General features: G+C 35.7%; 1 protein-coding gene and 1 long non-coding RNA gene across 2 annotated transcripts in view; both read right to left on the reverse strand.

The window, feature by feature from the left end:
* Nucleotides 1-26,165, reverse strand: part of LOC115212653 — a 219,029-nt gene that overhangs the window by 75,043 nt on the left and 117,821 nt on the right. The gene's annotated exons all lie outside the window — the stretch shown is intronic.
* On the reverse strand, nt 1,878-10,764 carry LOC118762586. Its single transcript, XR_004998346.1, has 3 exons — nt 10,753-10,764; nt 7,346-7,348; nt 1,878-2,052 (listed from the first exon to the last, which is right to left on the reverse strand). It is a non-coding gene; the product is annotated as an uncharacterized LOC118762586 (long non-coding RNA).

Raw genomic sequence — 26,165 nt, forward strand, 5'->3', positions numbered from 1 at the left:
CTTACCTTACCACTGAAATTTCGAAGTTAAGAAGAATAATTTTTCTCAAAAACATATATCAACTACTACTGTTATAAAAAAAAATTACACAATAACACAAGGTTTACAACGACCAGGATTTCATGATAAAGTACAAATCAGTGTAGCTATGAATAAACATATATACAGAAATTACACACGAGTTGCTCAGCATGTGCACGCGCAAGAGTGTGATCTTGCTGTGAAAATATAACTCGAGAACAAGCTACAGAGAAGGAGAGTCGTCCAAATCGTTTCGTATTTCTTTATATTCACCAGGATAACTTCGCTTCTTATCTGCCGAAGTTAAGAAAAACGTGAACAAACTGTCATTGAGAAATTTACATATAATAATAGTACGACGTTAACACTCTTATACGATTTCCATACGAATATTTATAACCACACTGCGTTAGTAATATTATCAAATCCTAACCATCATCATAAGTTGTGCGATTTTCATTCTCGTCTGGCAAAGTGCCTATAGTCTATCCACAGCTTTTATTTTTCAGAATGACTATAACCCTAACCATGAACACAACCTTAAAATCTCTGACCAATAATTAATTAATATATATATATGTATATATAAAGAAATGGAGTTAAACGCCGGTGTTATTCAAATCCTTATACTTCCGACATATGTTTCGAAGAAAACATTGGTATTATTCCTGAGGGAATAAAATGATGTAAAACAATGTAATCATCTCATCAGGGATAAGAGAAACAAAACACATCAATAAGCCATTTTAACAGAATGTGAATACCGCTTAAATAAAGCTTAAAGGCGTGTAAATAGATATATGTAGTGGAAATTATAGGAACTAAAGGTATGTTTTTGCCAATTTTTGCAACAATAAACACGCTCTTTAAACGTGTTTAGAAGAGAATTCTCCGAGAACAGAATGAGATACTGTTCTTCGTTATAGAGCGGATATACCTTTATCATATAAAAAGGATCTAGATAGAATATTCCATTCTAAATCAAATTGTTTATGTTCCTTAAGAGACCAAATTAATTTACTAAGCCCAGTATTGTCGCGTTTATTGATATGTCTAAATATAGAGTAATGGTTAGATATTTTTGGACAACTGTGTAAAAAAAAAAGACATCAGAACCGGAAGTAATTTTACTTTGATAAACAGAGTTTCTAGTCTTAGAATTACTGATAAGGAAACGAATGCGATTGGAATTTGTATCAGAAATACTAATATTGTTGCTATTATTGTTCAAAAAATGGGTAGTGTTAATATGAATGTTATTTTCATTAAGTGAATTTGTATTTAACAGCGGTGCATCAGCATGGCCGCAGCTCTGAGCTGAAACAAGAAAAACGAACTTATTTTTATGCGAAGAGATGATTTTCGAAAGGTTTTTGGTGTGAATTGATAATGGAATGGTATCTTGAATTTTGTGGGAAATTCTTATCTATAGCTTCACGAAAGTGGTAAGGGAGGTTGGATTTGATCTGCTTACCATATGGAATTATCAACCAAACAGTTTTACTAGGACAGACTTTGTTATTAAGGTAATTATCTTTAAAAATCCTGTATTTATTTTTATAACGTAACAAAGGTCTTAAAGAACGGTTATCTCCCTTTCGCTGCAAAATTACTTTTTTAGATTTAATGTTGTTATTCGAACTAAAATTTATATTGCTATTACCGTTGTGGCGTGTTTTCATGTTCTGATTAATAGAGGTAGAATTAATGTCAATAGGGTTAGTATAGGTAATTTTTTCTGTATAACCTGCTTTAAGTAAGGCAGAGTTATAAAATTCGGCTTTATCTTTGAAGATATCAACATTGGCAGGTAATCTAGAAAGTTTAAGTGAAATATTTCTAACTAAATTCCTTGTAATAGCCTTTGGGTGATTACTGAAAGAGCTAATATATTTTAAATTAGTTGAGGGTTTATGGTATGGGAAATATGAATCATTATGTAAGTTAAGGGTAATATCCAAAAAGTTGGCTTTAGTTATATCATCGTCGAAAACAATGCTTAAGCCCATGTTTCGGAAAAATTCAACCAACCTATTTTAACCCTTTGTAATTTTTGGTTAGAAATATTTTGAAGGCAGAGTAGACAATCGTCACGATATAGACCTTCATTGATGTTTGGGAATTGATCAACCATCTCATAAAGGATATATATACCGACCAACTCAGCCAATGGTGCTGAGTCAGAACTTACCATCGTGACGAACTGTGGGCCGGAAGACTTTCTGATTTTTAGTAGTGCAGTCCATCCGACGATGATCCATGTCTCATGCGGCTCGCTTCTCGAAAAGATTACCCGTGCCTACAATCCAACACCACTGTCTAGGCTCCATACCATATATTCCAAATCTGGCTTTGAAAGTTATCATAGAATCAACAATTCACATTTCTTATTCTTCACCCTGATTTTATGATAACGACTGTCAGTTACTGGAGTTCTAAATCTTACGTTGTTATTTCTCTTAATTCATTTGATGTTTCTGCCGCTCATTGGACTCCTTAAGTTACCCGTTGTTATTCAACTATCTCTTATCCTTCCTTGAGGGCATCATATTTTGCTTATCGCTCTCCTTTCTTTTCATCTAAATCATCACCCTTGAAGACTGTAATGCTACTTACTCTTCTTCAAAAGGAGGCTGAAACATTCTGTAATATCGTTTCCAGAACACAAGACGGGACGGTCATGGCCTGATTGCTGTTGGTTATTGGTATACTTAGTGAAAGCTAATAAAGGTAAGAGCTCTAAAACTATTCTCGCATAGACGCTAATGGCGTAGAGGCAGATCGTTTGCAATTCTGAATTAATTACAGTTATAACACCATTTAGTATTCGCAGCCGCCCACATGTTTCACACACACACACACACACACACACACACACACACACACACACACACACACACACACACACACACACACAATATGCTATTGACGTCTTTCTCGCCTTCAAAGCCATCACATAGCTATTGGATCATCCAATTACTGTCTAACCATGGCAATATATCAAACAGCATAACATACTCTTTCCTCTAGCAGTACAACACTCCTTCACTTTTAACCTCTCACCTATTGTTACATCAAATTAGCCAATAGGTCGGAGCTCTGCCAGTGTTATTAAACCAAATACACCTCCCAGAGAATACGGGCTCAAACCTAGTCCGAGGTAACTAGCGTGAGTAAACCAAACCACCGCCCTAACCGTCATTCAATTAAAGTATATGACTTCAAATTCTCTAAGTCTTTCCTCCATAGAGGCAAATTGCACTCAATCGCCTTCAAAGACAGAACACATTGGATACCGGCTGTAATCCTAGAGACACTTTGAGGAGTACAAGAAGAACTGTATGTGTGGGTGTACACAACCGATTTCATTCAAATTTTACACATGCCTTACTTAGTGTCATTGACCAAAAAAATTCAACTTCTTGCCTAATGCGAGTCCAGAGCAATCCGTTATATCTTCCACTATTTCAGTATTACGTGTCAAAAGTGGAACAAGAATATCTCTCTATTGTAATGTCAGATACTTTCACTTTAATAGTTTCGCTATTAATACTGAAACTATTACCTCACATATATGCATACACACACATACATACATACATGTATATATATGTATACATGTATATGTATAGATGTGTATATATATATATATATATATATATATATATATATATATATATATATATATGTATACATGTATATGTATAGATGTGTATATATATATATATATATATATATATAGATTTATATAAGTATATATGTATGTATATATAAGTATAAATATATGCATGCATGTATATATGTGTATATATATGTGTACATATGAATATATATAGATGTATATGTAATATGTACACATATATACATGTATACATATATTTTATTCATACGTATATATATATATACATATCTACAAACATATATAGAAACATATATACATATACAAACATATATCCATACATACACATACACACACATAGATAGGTGCAGATGTGGCTGTGTGGTAAGAAACTTGGTTCCAAAGCACATTGTCCTGGGTTCAGTCACACTGTGTGGTAACTTGGCATGTGACTTCTGCTATAGCCTCAGACCAACCAAAGCCTTATAAGTGGATTTCGTAGACAGAAACCGAAAGAAATCAATCGTATATATGTGTTTGTGTCTGTGTTTCTCCTTCATAACTGCTTGACAACTGCTGTTGGTTTATTTACGTCCCCATAACTTACTGGTTTGACAAGAAGAGACTTGTAGAATAAGTACCCAGGCTAATCAAACTAAAAAAACAAAGCACTAGGGATGATTCATTCGACAAAAATTCTTGAGGGTAGTGTCTCATATTTTTCTTTACCCACTCAATTGTATCTATCAATCTATCTTCCTGTGTATGTATACACACACACACACATATACATGTATGTATATGTGCATATATATATAAATATATACATATCTATTATATAAAAGTCAATGTCTTTATGTGTGTTCGTGTGTTACTTATAGACTCGAAAACTACTGCACCTATCCTAACGAAATTTGGAACACAAAATCCAAGCCTAGGGAGAAGGGTAATGCCGTATGTTTCATACAATTTCATGGACCAAAATTACTGAATCGATCCTTATGATATTTGGAACTTAGATTCAATGCATATGGGTGGGTATAATGCAATATGTTTGGTTTGAATTTGAGGTGCTTCAAGGGGGTAACCCCCACCGCATGAAAATTCATAAATTTCTGATGTGGATGAAATTTCAACCATAGGTAATTGACACACATCAAGAAATATTCCCAAAGTTTCCACTTCTCATGAGAATTCTAAGATCCCCTAATGAAGGCCCTAACTCCCAAATTTTAGTCATTTTTTATGATCCAAAACTAGGTCAAAAGTACTGAATGGATGTTTATGAAATTTGGAAATTATATTCTATGCATAAGGACAGATATAATGCAGTACATGTTTGAAAGTGAGGTGGCATAAATGAGGCCATAACCCCCATGAAAATTTATATATTTTTGCTGTTGATGAAATTTTAACCATAGATATTAGACACAAATGAAGTAATATTCCTAAAATTTCAACTTCTTACAAGCCAGTAAGACCCCTTAATGGGGGTTTAACCACAACAATTTAGTAATTTTTCCTAAACCAAGATGAATACAATTGTAGTCTTGGAAGCTGTAGAGTCACCCGAGCATACAAGATGAGTGTTATTTGTAATTCAAGGTACAGCAGTGTAAGAGTTTGCTCTGAGATATACTTAGATTGTGATTTGGGCAATGTGGTGCATAAATTGTCAAGTAAAGGAGAGGCATCTTTGCCTCCACTGATTCAGATGCAAAGTGTTATTTTGAGTAAAAGTTATATGGTTGCAGACCTCCTTTGAGTCTTTTTAGTATCAGTGGGTCAGAGATAGTCCCCAGATGGTAACATTGATTTCAAGGCTTTCCCAGATAAGTGATTAGTCATTCAGAGAGGTTTATAGATTGCAAATTTATTCTATAAAGTTACCTATCAGCATAATGATCATTGGGAAACTCCAGAGGTGGCACTTTCATTTCCCCTTAGTCCTCATGTCACACAGTTGTTAATGTTTATTGGAGTTGGGTCATGCTCTTCCAATTGCTAGATATAAAACCCATGTTAAAAAAGATTCCCAACAATTCAACTTCTCTGGCTGACTTTAACCCCCACCCCCAATAGAGGCCTCATCTCCCACATTTTAGAGTTCCATGTGCTCTAATTTTCAGGAGCAAAACCTTTGAATAGGTTTCATAAGATTTAGATTTTGGAATCTGGGCATAAAGATGAGTAGTATGGGATAAATATGTCATGATTAGAATTTTTGTTAAGGTGTGTGAAGAGGGAAAGAACCCTCATTAAAATTCTTAATGTGCAATTTTGATGAAATTCCAATCATAGGTATTCCAGTTCATTAGAGAAAATATAAAAGAAAAGTCTAATTCTTCAATTCCATGTGACATGGGCAAAGCTGGGTATCTTTGCTAGTATAATACACACACACTTTATTAAAGCTGCAAATTTATCACAAAACTGTTACTCAGAGTTTCACATTCCCATTTGTTGGACAGTTGTATTCATCAAAAGTGTCCGATGAATGGGAACATGAAACTCTGAGTAACAGTTTTGTGATAATTTTGCAGCTTTAATAAAAGAATATTACTCTACCTTTAGTATTCGAGTACTATTTTTTCCCACCTTGTTTTGCATTTATGTGTTTACTTGTGTGTGTGTCAGATGTGGGAGAATCAAAGCGGGGTGTGGGGCAAAAGATTGAGAAACCCTGTGTTAAAAATGTGGCGGATCATAGCTTGAACACTTTCAATCATCGTCTTGCTGAATCAGAACAGATCTTAGGCTAAAGAAAGAAAGAAAGAAAGAAAGAAAGAAAGAAAGAATAATAACAACAATAAACTAAGGGCTGTTGTATAAGCAACAACCTTCAGAGGTTAGGTTTGGTTAGGTTAAAGTTAAGGGATAAATCAATCAACCCAATTGTAAACCAGGTACGGTGCCTGTCATAGCTTATGATACGCATAATATAACGATCTGTTTCTTATCCAGACGAAGGCGTATTGCATTTCTGACAGAAAATTGATGTGAATACATGTGTGTATTGTATGTGTGTGTGTATTGTGTGTGTGCACACGCGCATACATTTGAAAACAAGTAAGTATAAATATACACCAAAAAAAAAGAAAAAGAAAAGAAAATTATTCATGAAAGGTGTGTGGGAATAGAACAGAGTGTATGCGTGTGTGTGTGCATATTTGTATGTATGTGTGAAAGAGAGAAGGTAGGTAAACAAACAGAAATAGAAGCAAAAACAGTGAAAGGCACCTGGTTTTCTGTTTTTGTTCCTATTTCGTTTCTTCTTGTTTACTTACCTTCTTATATATATATATATGTGTGTGTGTGTATGAATACATACATACATACATACACACACACACAAGTGCATGAATACAAAGAAGAAAAAAAAAACCTGTTTCTGTATTAGCAACGTCTCCTATTCTTCTGCAAGAAATCTTTATTTGTGTAAAGCTGCGCTTGATGTACAGTGGATAATATAGACGGTTTAGAAGCAAGGCTAATGATAAACCAGTTCAGACTATTCATTAGCAACGCAAGATTGGGCTTCACGATATTATATTAACTTTCTAGTTTTCACAAAAGTAATTCATTGTAGAACCGCCAAATATTGCAGATTATCATCATTATTATCGAAAGCTTTCCTAACCGTATGCAATTCTCTCGCCACCCCTTACACACACTGTACATATTAGTTCTAGCTACTTTACAAACCTGCTACTTAAACTTTTATGCTTGAAGGCAAGCTTCAAACAGAGGTGGCTGGTTCAAATAATTCCGGTGTAGTGGCTAGAACTAATACAAACAATACAATAGTTTACTCTAACCGAGTTATTTTAATATTGTGTGTGTGTGTGTGTGCACGCGCATAATTTTTAAAAAGATTTTCTTGAGCTCAAGGACACATGTGGCTGACTAACCGGTTCCCAAGGCATATAAGTGACTGAGAACAGAATATTCCCTCTGAATGGGGTGCCGGTCCGTTACACAGTTCAAGTCACAGCAATTTTGAGGTGGGGGGATAAGTGGATTACATCTCCTTCCCAATCGCTCAATACTACTTGACTGGTACCTTATTTTATCGACTCCGAAGGGATGAAAGATAAAGTTGAGTTCAATGATGGTTTTTGGATTCAGAACATAAAGAGCTGGAAAAAATACCGCTAAACATTTTTATCTGATGTGTTTAACGATTCTGCTTTGCATCCGTGATTAGCCCTAGTCAAAAATCTAACTTCACTGATAAAAATAACGTTTTATTCAATAAATCATCCTCATCAAGAAAAAGGAGAAGGAGAAAGAGGTTGGTGACTTTTCTGGAACAATGCAACTCTTCTACGCTAGACATCCCAATTGGGTGATGCAACATGAACGTCTGGCTTTGATTTTAGTACCAAATTGCTCTTTTGCTAGCCATCTTCCCACGACTACAGATGGTAACAGTAGTTTGCAGACTGAACTAGTTGACCCTGGCCATTGACAGTTTGTTGTCAATTCATTCATCCAGCATCTTGTGATATTTGCCATTGATTCATTAAGTTCATTTGCCGAAATATTTCGCATTCATGGTTTCAACATACCCTGACAAGCAGTACTACTCTGGGTCAGAGTAGACCTGAGAACAATAGTGGCTAAAAGGTGGGTCCACACCCCTCAAAAGCTTGGAACTCCCAGACCAGGGTCTTGCTGCCAAATACAGTTTAAAGCATTAGTTCTCAGTTGGGGTCCATATGGACCCTGAGGGCCTGTATATGATTTTTGGGGACCTGTGCAACAAAATAATAAATTAGGGATCTACAATAGTATTTTAAGAGCCCCTGAAAAGAATGGCAAGGTGCACCATCGTGTTTTAGAGCAGGCACGAGTCAAATTTTTCGAGAAACGGACCACATGAAACATGGATCATTATCAAATAAACCACACTACTAACAAGAAAAAAAAAACCCCAAAAAAACTCATAGTAAATTTTTGTTAGGTGTGCCATTCGGAAAGTCCCACGGGCTGAAGTTTGCCCATGACTGTATTTGAGTTTATGGCTATACCCTGAGAATTTAGCGAAGTACCAACTATTCCCCAAGTAGAAGTGGACTTCATATCAAAATAGATGGGCCCTGGAAGATCCAGGCAAGTAAATACCCGGAATTTCACTATGAGTTTGAAGGATGATGAGTGGAAGAAACATTAAGTGCAGATTACTTAATGGATGCTTTTTATGATAAATATGTATATTTTATATATAAATATATGTACACACACACACACACACACACACACACACAATCACGTTATAGTTGCTTTATATTCAGCTACACGTGGTTGATTGCTCAAAAGGATTCACAGGAACCTGTTCCTTTTAACACTGGCTGAAGAAGCAAGTAACCAGCATACAGTAAATACACACATGCAGTAATACCCTGGTTAGCACTCTAGGCCCCTAAAAAATGTAGCGCTAAACAAAACATCACTAAACAGGAGCATTATAACATAGTATTAATAGAGAAACAAGATATTTTTAACAGTGACACGAACACAAATGTATACGAAGACATCGCCAGATTTAGAGACTCAATGTCACACTATCCAAGTATTTACCAACTTAGCATAATTTCACAGAGATAATATTAGAAAACGAGTTTAATAATGTTATCAAATGATTAAACAGGTTAAATCCATCAACTTCAATGACATGTAGGAAGATTTATTGTTAATTCCCATTAAAAGCAATGAGCAAATAGCTGAAGAGGCTAATTCTGGGAAAAATACCCAGGTTGTGGTTCTTTCTTGCACATTCAATGTTTTTCGAAGAATGCATCTTATACCGACTGTATTTTCATTCTTTTGAGTTTTCTCTTACAAAGCAATTAACAGAGCAGGATGTCTAGAAATTCTCTATCTTTAAATATATATTTCTACTCAGGGCTATTCTAGTGAAATGGAAAATGATTTCTGTAATTTTGGCTAATTCTTTCTAAGGAATTCAGTACTATGAATACTTTCTGGTATTACTGGTACGGATAGGGTCTTTAGATTAATTTTGAAAGCATTGCGGAACTAGCTCATATTATTCTTCAGTTGATTAACTCTTAAACTGAAACTGTTAATTCTTGCAGATCTTTCACGCTGATATTTTATATTCTCCCTTCATAGACAAAGCGATGTCATTGATGACTGCTGGTACAATTTCTATGTATAATTCTAGAAAATTATTGCATGCTTCTGGTTATAGCGTCTTCCAAGTTCTGTTAATGCAGTTGTTAGTTACTTTCCCCACCACACCACCCAAACACCATCACCGCCACCATCACCACAACGCTGCTTTATCTATGACCTCCATGATAACCAGCACCTGGTAGATTGTTTATCTCAGCTATTTCTTCGATATGTTGTCTGAAAGTGTTATGAACTTAGGAAGCCTTATTATTAGAAATTACATTTTGATCCATAGTTTTGGCTTAAGGAATTGGTAATTTGGTTATAGATTACTTCGACAGGAATACAAGTTTGAAGAATGTCAAAATTCTGCTATGACCTGGAACATTATCTAACATCAACAATACCTGAGGTTCTACTTCATATCTTTTCACAGATGGGCAAGATTATGGAACAAACTACTCATGTGAAAATTTCTGTTATCACCCAAGCCTTCTAGTTTGAATTTTTCAAATCACAGGCTGATGTATTTTTGATATTCCATGCAGTGGAGGCTTAGTTGATTTTTGAGTTTATTAAACCAAACCCTGTTAGCTGTGAATGCTTCTGGTATCTCTTGAAGAAATTTGTCCAAGTATTGTCTGAAGGTGATGGGATATGTTTCTTCTTTGATTTGTTTTAACACACACAAACATACATTCATTCATTCACACACGTGCACAAACATATGCATGCATAGATATACGTACATGCATTCACATATACATTCATGTAATTAGACACACACAAATATAATGCATGTTGTGTGTATGCGTGATGTGTATATGTGTTTATGAGCTAACAATTCAAAGTCTATTATTGACCACCACCATCACCACTACCATCATAGTTACCAATGACCTCCAATACTACTACCTCAGTGTCTGTTAGTCAACTAACACCAAATAACAGTATTGGCATCATTAATCCACCTCCTAACCACCATACACCTATTTCCTTTCCTGTCCCACTGCTACCATAGATTAAAATGCTACAACAATCACCCATATCCCTAGCTCACTTCCTCCTTACTCTTTATGACTGACTTAGTTTCCAAATTTCTTTCGATATCAGAGTTACATTGATTCATTACCTCTACCATTCATAGTTGTCGTACCTATGGCATTTATTTGCTCACCAATTCTCATCGCTATTCTAAAAAAAAAAAAACTAGAAATAAATAAAAGGCAGAATAAAAGAAAAAACAGCAATTATAAAACCGATTTTATAAAATCTCTTTCCTGCACTTGACACACTAATTTTATGAAATTTAATGGCTCTTGTAGATATTTATCTCATATTTTTACATATATTTTCGTAATAGGAGCTCTCCATTATTCCTATTGACTTGAATACAGATGTATGGGAAATAGAAGTTATGGTCCTCATGACTTTTTCGAGAGTTTTAGTGATGCAGTGATTAAGCAGTTCATTTCGCAATTGTGAGATCTTGGGTTCGTTGCCACTGTGTGAAATCTATGACAAATGTCTTTACCAAAGCCTTGGGTCAAACCAAACCATGTGAATGAAAATGACTAAGTAACTGGAAATTGTGTGGAAGCCCATCTTGTAATTTAAAAGACTAGCATCGTTACATATGTCAACCTGATTTCAACTTATCCTTTTAAGCTTTTATTTCAGGTATTGGACTGCAGCCATGCTGGAGCACTGCCTTGAAGGGTTTAGTTGAACAAATTGACCTCAGTACTTCCTTTTTTTTAAAGCTTAGTATTTATTTTATTGGTTTCTTGCCAAACCCCAAGTTACGAAGACGTAAAAGAACCTAAAACCAGCTGTCAAGCAATGATGAGAGATAAATGCACAAATACATATATATCTACAAACGTGCATGCATGCATACATACATGTATGCATACATACATAAATGCATGCGTGCATGCATGTATATACATACATATAAACCGGGTTTCATTTCAGCTGATATCTATCAAATCCATTCACAGGACTTTGGTCGGCCCGGGCTGTAGTAGAAAACATGCCCAAGGTGCCACACAGTGGGACTCAACCTGGAAGGATGTGATTTGGGGATCTGATGATACACCATAAAGCTAAACCCTTTATGGATGGGAAACCTAAGGTAATCCCATAAACCAGTCTTCCCCAGTTTTAATATATACTACTCTACATCTTAGAATGAGCTTCTTCTTTTCAAGCTCTTAATGATAGCATGTAAATATATGGTTTAAAAACCTGTTTGGATAGAAAAGTTGAAGGCTGCCCATGGGACACGAACCTACATCACTTATAGACATGACAAGCCTTCTACCCAGAGGCACCCTTCAATTTTTTTTATCCAAAAGAATTTTTCAACCCAATACTTACATGCTATTATTTGATTTCATGTTCTCTCCAAAGTTTATAAATTCTTATAACGTTTATAACATTTTACAGTAAATTAATTGATTTTGCATAGCAACATATACCTAACTCAGTATCAGAGATTGAAACCCATAGGTAAATACATTAATTCTCTCTAAGGATATATATTTTAGTACAGCATCATAACTATTTATCTTAGGTAAGTCTCGACAAGGGCGTTAACTCCCCAAAGTTATTTTGGAACAATTCCCCAGTTGCACTTGTTTTGCAAATGATTTGATATGGGGCTTGCATTGTAAAGTCATTAAAACAACCAACTTACATTTTCTTTTACTTTTTATTAATTAGTAATAAACTGTAATAAGATATGTGATAAACTATCAAAACCTTTCACACCTCCTTTACAACCTGGATACTGATAATGTATTACATGGTGTCCATATATACTGATTTTTATTCTTTAACCTCATGATGCACAAAGTAAATTTTGTCGCATGCTTGTCAAAACTATATTACCAGACGATAAATACTATGTATTTTTGTCAGACGTCCAGAATTCTGTCTACCGTTCAGATTTTCTAACTTTAGAAATACTTTAAGGCACAAAAAACAAAAAATAAAAAAAAAACAAAGAAATATATATTACAAAATAAGTATAGAGTATCAATGCAAAAGTTGCTTTTAACATTTCTCTTTCCTCAATTAGTGTGTGAGTGTGACGTGGGTTGGTTTTGATGAAACACTGCCCATTGAAGTATCATTAGAGGAGGTTGAATGAGGACACAGATCAAATGAGGGCCTGTGGTTTGGATTGTGCTGGTGAGTAATAATCAATTTTAAATGTGGATTTCCGCATGTTTTTCAGCATGAAAATTATAAATAGCTCTTGAATGGCTGACTTAATCCACTTAAAACTGTTGAGAATCAGTTTAATTAATTACAAAAAAAAACCAAAAAAACATTTTATTTTACTTTCTTTGCATGCTTGCATTTTATTTTTACTTTTCCTTTCGAGTAGATTTAATGTTAAAAAAAGTCCAGTTATTTCTGCTGAAGAACCAGACAAATTTATGTGCTATACAAAAGGTTAAGGAGTATGCTTTTAATAAGAAAAGCAAAACTATATAAATTAGTGGTGAGAACAAAAATTTTCAGTTTTTCAGGCAAATAAGGTTTCTAATGAAACTATTTCTTGTCAAGTTATTTTCGAATAGATTAAACTCTCCAATGTATAATTTACATTTTAGTTACTTCCACATTACAGTCCAAGAACGAGTTGGTGAGATAACGAAAGATAGTCTACAAAGTGGTTTGCAACCTCTTCATTATCAAAATCCCTGCATCTTGTTAAATTTCTTCTAACTGCTTAAAGTTTTTTAAATTTTCACCAGAAATTTTTTTTTAATGTAGTTTTGCATGCTGATGATAAAAATTGCATTTATTTTTTCCAGAATTTAATCATAAAGAAGCTACAAGCATTTAAAGTTAATTTTAGCAAATTGAAATGTCCACTGCCAACATATCGAAAGTCATAACTGTCTATTGTTATAGAAAGCAAAGACGACAAATGAAAATGAAACCTTTACACGGTCTCTCAACCTGCTAGAAATAACACCCAAATCTTTGTTAAACTACACCATAACATCTAGAAACCAAAAGAGCAACACATCATATAAAGTAGTTGGCAGGGTAATGGTCTTTTCGTTTGTAATTAGAGCACCAAGATATCGTAATATGGTCTTAAATTTATAATAGTACTAAATATATTTATTATATGTAATCATAAGCAATGCTGTGTATGTATTTGCTATTAATACATATGATGTGTTTAAAATTAATTTCTAGAGAAAATGAATGCTATTTTCTTCACCAGCATGCAAACAACATTAGAACTGCACTTAAAAGAATAATAATAATCTGGTGAAAGTTGGAAAAACTTCAGGTGGTTGGAAATTTAACAAGATCCAAGGCTCTTTTTTATCTAAATTAATTTTCACACAGACACCAGGGTTTTGAAAAGCCTGTCTACTGAATAAGCCAATTTTATTAACAACATAATTCATTTTCCTAGTTTTATTTTTCAGGCATGGTTGTGTGGTAAGACGCTTCCTTACTATCCACATGATTCCAGATTGGGTTCAGTCCCACTGCATGGCACCTTATATAAATGTCTTCTACTATAGCCTCAGGCCGATCAAAGCCTTGTGAGTGGATTTGGTAGATGGCAATTGAAAAAAGCCTGTTGTATACATGTCTGTGTGCTTATGTTTGTCCTCAATCACCACTTAACAACTGATGTTGGTTTGTTTACATTCCTTGTAACTTAGCAGTTCTGCAATAAGAGACTGATAGAATAAGTACTAGGCTTTAAAAGGAAAAACAAGTATTGGGGTCAATTCATTTGACTAAAAGTTCTTCAAAGCAGTGCCCTAGCATGGTCACAGTCTAAAACCTGAAACAGATAATGTAAATATATGTATATATAATTATCTGTAACCAAATAATTGTACATTTTTCACTGCTGCCTTTTACAATTTGAACACAGTTCACAGACTCTGCTTTGGGAACTTTTAGTCAATGCAATTGCTTCAACTGTTAGAAATAACAGCTAAAATCTCTCAAATTAGAACCTACTTTCTGAAAACAAGGAAAGACACTGGATAATGTAGTCTTAGATACACACAAAGCCTGAGTACTTGTAATTGGAATATCTTTGATCATGTATATGCTTGATTCAGAATCCAAGCTAAATGATTACTAGTCAAGAGTTGATCTGCATTTTCAATCTTCTTATAGAGATACAATGAAAATTAACGATTCTTCTGAAGTAACCTATAATATAATTTGTTCACTGACAGGTGAGTAGTGGACTGATGGTGTACACAACAACCTGCAATATTATAATATATCCCTTATAAAAGTATCCTAGGTAAGAATGGAATTATAAGAGAAGATACATCCCACTTACTGCTAATTCACTGGAAAGGTATAAAGTCACGGCTTCTATTATCAGTATGTCTCTATCCCTTTCATAAAATAGTAAAATGAGGAGAGAGAGAGAAAGAAAGAGAGATGTTCAAACAAACAAGCAAACCTTAGGTGGACATTATTTACATTTGACAGATATTTGTCCTCATCTTGTTTGTTGTTAACACAATGTTTCGGCTGATATACCCTCCAGCCTTCATCGGGTGTCTGGGTTCTCATTCCTAAGATATTTTTTGATGTTATTATTTATTCTTCTTTTTATTATTATTCATGTTACTGCTTGGAATTGAACTCAGAATCTTGGGGTTAGTAGCCCACACTCTTAACCACTATGCCATATGCCTGTGGACAATTATGGAGTGAATTTTAGGGCTTATAAATCTAATATTTTCCTATCCTTCCTTAATATTGGTCCCATATACTATTCATATCTGCACTCGGCCTACTTAGGAGGTTGTGCCCTAGCAAATGTGCTGCTTCTTTAAGTTTTAGTATCTTCTAGCAATTGCTCTCTTTACACTGAATGGATGGTGGGAACTGAAGTTCAGGTACCGTTCAGTTGAGGTTGGCTTGCGGTATATGGATGTCCTGAATCCATACTTGGTGCGTGCTATTAATATCTACAGCATTAATATGTAGCATTCCTGGAATGAGAACCCAGGTTCGAAATTTCCCCAAGACACCTGATGAAGGCTGGAGGGTATATCAGCTGAAATGTTGTGTTAACAACAAACAAGATGAGGAGAAATATATGTCAAATGTAAATAATGTAAATAATTCCTCTTCTCTTACATACAGAACTGTATAAACCTTGGGTGGTTTATATACTGCATGAAAACCTGCTTTAATGACTTCCAGCTCTATGACAATAGAAAGACGTTTGTGAGTTTATAAAAATGTATTCATTAGTTGAACCATCCCACCTCTTATTCACACACACCTACACAGAGTTTTATATAGAAAAAAATATTGCAAATTAAACAAAGATGATAAATTTTATTCTCTAATCGAATAACTTCCAAAATTAAATATTTTATATAACAGCTTAAGTTGGTGTTGGCATATTTAATGCAAGGAGCCTGCTAATACGTGTTGAATCATATCCAACGTATGAGAATTACAAACAGAAGTCAATAGGAAACAAGATAAAAAATAAGCCAACAAGGAAGCCTCTATGAGTTGATAAACCTGCTAGTAATAGCAAACAAATTTCCTTCAGATCACAACCTATTGCAGATTTTAACTAATATTTTTCACCCTTGGGTAACCCTGGAAATAAATTTCATGTAACAAGCAACCTTTAGTTAAAAGGTATAATAAGTCTTTATTAATCTTTTTTCGTAATAAAGTTAAATGTCATAAGCCAAACAGTATGTATTTTTCTGATGACTAGTTTAATGTGGGTGGTTGGGAAGACATAAGTATTTCTCAAGTGTACTGACAATGCAAAAAATTAGCAGATATCAAACTGCTTGTTCAAAAGATTTCATAAGGTTTTCATTTGTTATCGTCATTATCATTGCTCCTGCTACCACCACCTTTGCAACCATCACCACCACCATCATTATTTTAATGTTCACTTTCCCATGAGTCAGATGGAATTTGTTGAGGTAGATTTTCTATAGCTGAATGTCCTTGTTGCCAACCTTCACAAAGCTTTGGTCAGCGCAGAGCTATAGTGGAAGACACTTGCCCAAAGTGTCACACAGTGGGGTTGAACCCCAGACCATGTGATTGGGAAGACGTCTGTTGTATATATATATAGATATGTTTGTATCTGTGCATGTGTGTGTGTACTCTTGTCTTGACATCACATGAATGTTGTAAAGGAGCATCACCACCATACAGGTGATGTTTGTTTCCAGTCTTCTGTGAAAAGCATGTCTGGCCTTGGGGGAATATTATCTTTCTTGGAAACAAGTGAAGACTGGTAAAAGGAAAAACATCCAACAGTAGCAAATCTGTCTCAACAAATTCTGTCTGATCCATGCAAACAAGGAAAAGAGCTCATTAAACAAAAATGATGATGACAAAAAATTTTATATATAAATATATACATATAGTAGAAACATGGAGGCAAAATGGCCCAGTGGTTAGGGCAGCGGACTCACGGTCGTAGGATCGTGGTTTCGATTCTCAGACCGGGCATTGTGAGTGTTTATTGAGCGAAAACACCTAAAGCTCCACGAGGCTCCGGCAGGGAGTGGTGGCGATCCCTGCTGTATTCTTTCACCACAACTTTCTCTCGCTCTTTCTTCTGTTGGCCTGCTCGCTTATCTAGTGGGGTGGCGTTATTCGAAGGCTAAAACAATGCGAAGCGCATTGTGACCAGTGATCTGTAGCAACATCAGATAGCCTGGTCAGTCACGGTGATCACGGTGGTCAATGTGAATGATATAGTAGAAACAATGAATATGGAAGATAGAGTATACTGGAAACTTTATTTATCACAACAATCGTTTTGACACATCCTGTATTGCTTCCTTGCAGGTAGGAAAACTATATAAGGAATTACAGTGCACCCCATGGTGTAGAAGCAGCTCATCCATCAGGTGATGTAATCCAGTTTCTCATTACATAAATAAGGTTTCACTCTTAAACTTAACTAGAGCGTGTTGATAGTAGTTGTATCTAAAATATATTCCACATCCATTGTTTCAACTATATTCAACTTGCACTATACTCATCATGCACTGGTCAAGCAGAAATTGCGCAATTACTGTGGATGATGCCAGGTTGCCATAGGCAGTGAATGTGCTTTGCAGGCATGCTACTAGGGACATACCCAAAATGCAGTTTAGATTTTAAATTTAAACCTAAACTTTTATTTTAACTTAAATATATAACATTTTGAACAAAATATTTTGTGATATTTGTCCTGCCCAAGTTTCACCAACACTTCATTGTCATTCTAACCATCATCAAATACAGCAAATTAATGAATGGCTCATTGGAAACCTGTAACCAGTAATGCTATTCTTCACAAAATATGATATAAAAATGAATACATCTATCATTGCCAAATTCCTACTTAATAGCATCTGGTAATTCCTCCCCACCACGCCTTCATTTAATTGCAGAGTTAAATAAACAAGCAAACAAATACAGAAGAAAAAAAGAAAAGAAAAAAGAAGCCAACATACAAAATAAAGAAATTTCTCTTCTTTTTTTTTTTCATTTTGTTGTTTTCTAAGCCAAGAATAGTTAAGAAGACATGGGATGTTTGAGGTGTTAGCAGTCCCAAATGAATAAGAATCATATTTTAAGTGACATGAAATAAAGTTATGATTAGCAGGAAGTAAAAAGGAAAGAAGTAGCAGAATGAAGGAAAGAAAGAAGGATGGGCAGTAGACCAAAAAAAGGAAAGGGAAAATGGAAATAAAAAAGACAAATAGCTACAACACTAATCATAATAAGGTACTGTATAAAACCAACTAAAACTTTTCAGGAGGAGGAAGTAAAAAAAAAAATGAAAAGGAGCAGAAAGAATAAGAATAAACTGGAAGCCCATGAAGAGAACAAAAAAAGACATAGAAGATATAAAAGATGAAGGAAAAGAGGAAGAGAATCACAAGAAAAAACAACAAAAAATCAGGAACGAAGAAAAGATGTAGGTGGGAAAAGAACAAAAGGTAGTCTATCTTTTAACTTTTACTTGTTTCAGTCATTGGACTGCAGCCATGCTGGGGCACTACCTTGAAGGATTTTGGTCAAATAAGTTGCCGTTACTGCTTTATTTTTGTTAAAGTCTGACACTTATTCTGTCAGTCTCTTTTGCCAAACTGCTAGGTAACAGGGACGTAAACAAACCAACACCAGTTGTCAAACACAAACACATTGACACACACACACTTAGTTGTGTTCTTGAGCAAAACACTTCATTTCATGTTGCTCTGCAATCATTTTGTCGTCTAATGTGTGGCACACTTGTATACCTATGCAGGCAATGTCGATTTGATGGAGTGAACTAATGTACAGCACATACATTTGATCACCATAAATGAATCATTTCTGCAGGTTGTTCAGCATAAACTGAATACTCATATGTCATCTTCAATGGGAGATCCATCATATATATGTATAAGGCAGGTTTCTTCCAGTTTCCATGAATCAAATCTACTAACAAGGCTTTGGTGAGCCTGGGGCTATAGTAGAAGACACTTGCTGACAGTTCCACACAGTAGATCTGAGCCCAGAACCATATGGTTAAGAAGCAAATTTCTTACCACACAGCTACGACTGTACCTAATGATTTTTTCATGTCATCATCCATCATCATTTAATGCCCATTGTCCATGCTGGCATAGGTTGGACAATTTGGCCAGAGCTGGCAAGCTGGGGAGTTGCACCAGACTCCAGTATAATTTGGCATGGTTTCTATGGCTGGATACCCTTCCTAATGCCAACCACTTTACAAAGTGTGCTGGGTGCTTTTATGTGTCATTGCATGGGTACCTTTACATGGAAAGAACTGAAATGGATCAATAAAATTATTTTTAAAAAATAAGTTTCGAAATCGAAACCGAATTGAACCAGCCAGGATCCCTGGCCTGGTGGTACGTAAAAAGCACTATCCGACTCGTGGCCGTGGCACGTAAAATACTCCAATGCGACCGTACGACAGGCACCCATGCCAACCCCCTTTGCTTGTGAAGACATGTTGGGGCAAGCGAAATCGAAATCGAATTGAACCAGCCAGGATCCCTGGTCTGGTGGTACGTAAAAAGCACTATCCGACTCGTGGCCGTGGCACGTAAAATACTCCAATGCGACCGTACGACAGGCACCCATGCCAACCCCCTTTGCTTGTGAAGACATGTTGGGGCAAGCGAAATCGAAATCGAATTGAACCAGCCAGGATCCCTGGTCTGGTGGTACGTAAAAAGCACTATCCGACTCGTGGCCGATGCCAGCACCGCCTCGACTGGCTTCCGTGCCGGTGGCACATAAAATACACCAATCTGACCGTGGCCGTTGCCAGCCCCGCCTGGCACCTGTGCAGGTGGCACGTAAAAAGCACCCACTACACTCACGGAGTGGTTGGCGTTAGGAAGGGCATCCAGCTGTAGAAACATTGCCAGATTAGACTGGAGCCTGGTGCAGCCTTCTGGCTTCCCAGAACCCCGGTCGAACCGTCCAACCCATGCTAGCATGGAGAACGGACGTTAAACGATGATGATGATGAAGTTAAAGGGTTTGTTTGTATTCAATACTGTATGCAAAAAATTCTTAATTGAAATTTGATTCTTAATTTGAGAAAGACAAATAAAAACCTGGAGGTAATTGTGACACTCAAAGAAAAAGGGATATAATTTCTAGAAATTAAGTGTTAATATCTCAGAGTTGATTTACATGTTTACAGGAAAAAATGTCTGATCATTGTTTACAGTTAAGGACAACTATGGATATGTCTTCATCACTAGCATAGTATAGTCTACATAATCCTGCTTGATCAGTTGAGAAAGGCTTACATATTGAAAAGAAAAATTATAAATACTTGTTGGTCAGTATAATTTCTTTTTTTACACTGGCAATAAGGTCACACATAGGGAGGGAGCTCAGTTATTATTCCAGTCACATCTAGGATACACTGTAGGAATCTAAAGCCATGTATTTGACAGATATTTTATTCCAGTGGTTCTCAACTATGGTCTACATGACTCCTGGGGATCCATATAAGATTTATAGGGGTCCATGCAAACAAAATAGTAAATCGAGGATCCACAGTAGTATTTTAAGGGTCAATGGAAAGGTTTGTTTTAAATGCATATATTGTAAGAAACAGCAAGGTTTCTTTCTCTAACATTTTACATAGTTCAACCTATACAAGTGATGAGTGAATAACAAAAGAGGAATTTTGAAAGAAGCATCTATAAAATTAGTTTTTAAACATCGAATAGCTATGGGGGTCCACCAGAATAAAATAGTAAATAAAGGGGTCCATAAGCAAAAAATGGTTGAGGACTACTGCTTTATTGTCTTAAGCACCAAAATAACTAGAAATTAACCTCAGTGGGTCTCAAACACATGACATGGAAGTGTCAGCAGACACAGTAAAGCATTTTGACACTCACTCCTATTTCAGCAATTGAGACAAATTCTGTGAGGAAAGGACAAAGTGATTAAAGTACCCCTCTCCTCAACTCTGGTATTTGACTGGTGTTTATTATAGTGATTCAGAAAGAATGAAAGTAACAGTTAAGCTTAGTGAATTTCAAACTCAAGTAGTGTCCCAGATATGCCTGTGCAATTAAGAAATTTACTTCCCAACCATGTGGCTTTGGGTTCAATCCCACTGTGAGACACCTTGAGCAAATGTCTGCTATAGCCACAAGTTGACCAAAGCCTTGTGAATGAATTTAGTAGAGGGAAACTGAAAGAAACCTTATCTGTCTATCTATCTATCTACATACATACATATCTAAACATGTACGTATATACACATACATATATACACACATATATATATATAATATATATATATATATATATATATATATATACAGGCTATGGTGAATAAATTGTCGTCTAAATTACACAAAAATGAAAATAATACTGACTTCTCAATATAACAAATATATTTACCAAAATTACATAAAAATATCTTGAAATACTAAAGAGTAAATTTACTCAATAAGATCGCCATTGGCTTCAACCACAGTCAACAGTCTCCTTGCTTAAGTTAGTGATAATCCTTGCCTTCAGTTCATCTTTGGTGTTAGGACTTTTGTTAGTCACTCTCTCAACTGTACCCTACAAAATAATCAAGGGGGTTACAGTTTGGGGAGTTAGGTGGCCAGAGTTTAGGGGTGATGTGGTCACAGAAATTGTCTGACAGCCATAACTGGGTTCTCCTGCTTGTGTAGCATGGTGCAGAGCCCTGTTGCCAGACATAAGGTCTTCCAGAAGCCACTCTCTTGATCCAGGGCAGCACTACCTCCTCCAGGCAACTGATGTAGTCTACGGCTGTATGCTACGCATATCTGCACTAGTTCTGCCCCCTAAACATACATACCACTCCAACTATGAAGAGAAGAGAGGGTGAAGCCCATAAACTGACTACAGTCTGTCTAGCCTATGTGAAATGTTTCTCCGAAAAGATACAAACGATATGCGACCCATATGACATCAGGACAATATTCAAGAGTAATACAACACTTCACAAATATTCAAGAGTAATACAACACTTTCCAAATATCTCCACCAATAGAAGAGAATATGACCAAAGATTGCATGTACTCCATCCCATGCAGCTGTGGTAGGTTATACAAAGGTGAAACATGCCGCCCCCTCAATATAAGTGTAGAGGAAATTCGTTAAGTTATGACATGAGGAGATATTGATAAATTGGGTATAGTTGATCATGTATGGAAAAATGGAGACCACCTCCCCCTGTGGGATTAAGTTAAAATAATAGACAGAGAACACCACTGGAAAATACGAAAACTAAAAGAGGCAGCACATATGCTAGGACATAATAACCTCCTATGTGAAATGTTTCTCCGAAAAGATACAAAAGATATGCGACCCATATGACATCAGGACAATATTCAAGAGTAATACAACACTTCACAAATATTCAAGAGTAATACAACACTTTCCAAATATCTCCACCAATAGAAGAGAATATGACCAAAGATTGCATGTACTCCATCCCATGCAGCTGTGGTAGGTTATACAAAGGTGAAACATGCCGCCCCCTCAATATAAGTGTAGAGGAAATTCGTTAAGTTATGACATGAGGAGATATTGATAAATCGGGTATAGTTGATCATGTATGGAAAAATGGAGACCACCTCCCCGTGTGGGATTAAGTTAAAATAATAGACAGAGAACACCACTGGAAAATACGAAAACTAAAAGAGGCAGCACATATGCTAGGACATAATAACCTCCTAAGCAGACCTAGTGCAGATATGAGTAGCATATGGGAACCAGTATTAAGGAAGGATAGGAAAATATTAGATTTATAAGCCCTAAAATTCACCCCATAATTACCCATGGTCATATGGTGTAGTGGTTAAGAGTGTGGGCTACTAACCCCAACATTCCAAGTCCAAATCCAGGCAATGACATGAATAATAATAATAATAATATTGGAAAAATACCTTAGGAATGAGAAACCAGGACACCTGATGAAGGTTAGAGAGTACATCAGCCAAAACGTAGTTAACAACAAAGATAAGGACAAATATCCGTCAAATGTAAATAATATATATAATTCCTCATCTCTAAAATATAGAAATATATATACATACACATATATAAAAATGCACATTCACATATATGCACACACACATATTAATTTTGGGGACACTAAATAGCTTTGAATGTATGTGGATTTGGTGGATGGAATCTGACAGCAGCATGTATAATGATATTTAACACAGTTCATATGTCTGTGAGTACCTGTGTGTGACATGAAAAGACATATTTTGTAGAAGTTGTCCTGAGAGGAAAAATTCTCCTTATAGACAATATGTGTGCAAAACACATCATTGGATTATGAATGATGTCACTGGACCATAGGATGTAGGTGTCTTTGTGTTATCAGTTACAGATACAACGTTGTCATTCATAGCCTAATGGTGTTTCTCACACATATATAGTCTATAAGGAGAGATTTCCTTCTATTGAGACAATTTCTGCAGCATTGTCTTTTTATGTTTGAGTGTACACAAACATGTTAAACATGACTATACACACTTATGTATCCTTCAATGCAGCCTAGTGCACCTCTAGTTAAGTAATTCCAGCTTGACAAAGTTTTGCACACATCAGAAAATGTATTACTCATAGTTGTAATATTAGACCATTAAGATTTTAGTGGCATTGAACAATGACCCAGTATCTGTTGCTGATGACACATAACAATGGAGAAATGCATGTGTTCTCTCATCTGATGATGTTATTCATAGACCAATGTTGCGTTTTTAACACCTATAGTTTATAAGGAGAATTTTTTCTTTTGAGACAATTTCTTCAGAATATATATTTCCATTTCTGAGTCTTCAAGAAAATGTTAAATATGATTGTGCACACACACAAACACACACACACACACACACACACACACACAAACGTGTGTGTGTGTGTGTTTGTGTTTCCTAGTATTGATATTGTGTGATAGTTGCAAATGAGTGTTGTTGTCAGACTGGTGAGTGACTTTTTTTTCCAGTCTTCTATGAAAACATGTCTGGTCATGGGGAAGTTTTCCCTTGCTTGGAAATAAATTAAGGTTAGTGTCATAAAGGGTATCTGGTCAGACAAAAAAAAATCTGCCTTGACAAATTCTGGCTGATGCATACAAGCATGGAAAAGTGGATGTTAAAACAACAATGATGATGAAAAGGAGGAGGGAGAGATGGGGAGGATGTTTTGCAACTACATAAGTTTGATGGTATCATCATCATCATCATCGTTTAACGTCCGTTTTCCATGCTAGCATGGGTTGGACAGTTCGACTGGGGTCTGGAAAGCCTGGAGGCTGTGCCAGGCTCTAGTCTGATCTGGCAGTGTTTGTACAGCTGGATGCCCTTCATAACGCCAACCACTCCATGAGTGTAGTGGGTGCTTCGTATGTGCCATCAGCACAGGGGCCAGAGGAGGCTGGCAAACAGCCATGATTGGTTGATGCTTTTTACGTGTCATCGACATGGACACCAGTCAGGCAGCGCTGGCATCAGCCATGTTCGGATGGTGCTTTTGACGTGTCACCGACACGGACACCAGTAAGGCAGCGCTGGCATCAGCCATGTTCGGATGGTGCTTTATACGTGCCAGGTTCATCATCATCATCATTTAATGTCCCTGTTCTATGCTAGCATGGGTTAGACAGCTTGAAAGGACAGCATCATCTTCTAGTGTTTGCTTTGGGATGGTTATTACAGTTGGATGTCAATCACTTTACAATGCCAATCACTTTACAACATGTAATGGGTGCCTTTCTTCATGCTATAGAAGCAGTACTACAAGACTGATACAAATGTTATAGACTCCCAAAGGGATTACAGACAAAGTAAACTTGATGTGATTTAAAATCAAAACAAACTTCATTGTTCAGTGCAAACTACTAAGTAAAATTAAATAAAATAATTAACAACAAAAGCAGCCAGAGTTTGAAAAGAGCTAGCAGCAGTCAAACCAAGAGAAAACAATACAAAGAGAAATAAGATGATCAAACTTTTACACAACCACCACAACAGCAATAACAACAGTAACTGCTACAGTAATAGGTAGTCAGTGAAGAAAGATACAATTTGAGGCAGTCAGGTCAGCAACAGTGGCTGGTTATTTTTATCTGCTTCTTAATCATACATTTTCAGTGCACAACCTAGCAGCGTCGGTTTCCTGATTAGAGTTAGTAGGAGATGTAGGGAAGAGAGAGAGAGAGTGTTGTGTGTGTGCATGCATATAGTGTATATGCATCAAAAGAGACAGAGGGAAGCATGCTTATGGGTATATATATATTACTCACTCACATATATGCATACTACATAATGTGTATATATAAACACATACATCATAAATCATATATGTATACACACACAGATATATAGATATATATACATACATACACACACAGATATATATGCATACACACACAGATATATATATATTATATATATATATACATACACACAGATATATATATATACATACACACAGATATATATATATACATACACACAGATATATATATACATACACACAGATATATAGATATATATATATATATATATATATATATATTATATATATATATATATATATATACATATACATACATACACACAGATATATAGATATATATATACATATGCAGATATATATATATAGGGAGAGTTTACGAAAAAAACAAAAGACGAAGACAGGTGGAGTATATAACAAACAGATGTATTAGTATAATGCTCAGGAATAGAAAAAGTCTTTTACATTTCGAGCCTACGCTCTTCTACAGAAAGGGACACAGAAAAAACAAGGAGAGAAAAAAATGTGTGTAGTGGCTAACAATCTA

Source organism: Octopus sinensis, linkage group LG1 (assembly GCF_006345805.1).
Source record: "Octopus sinensis linkage group LG1, ASM634580v1, whole genome shotgun sequence".
Taxonomy (NCBI): Eukaryota; Metazoa; Mollusca; class Cephalopoda; order Octopoda; family Octopodidae; genus Octopus; species Octopus sinensis.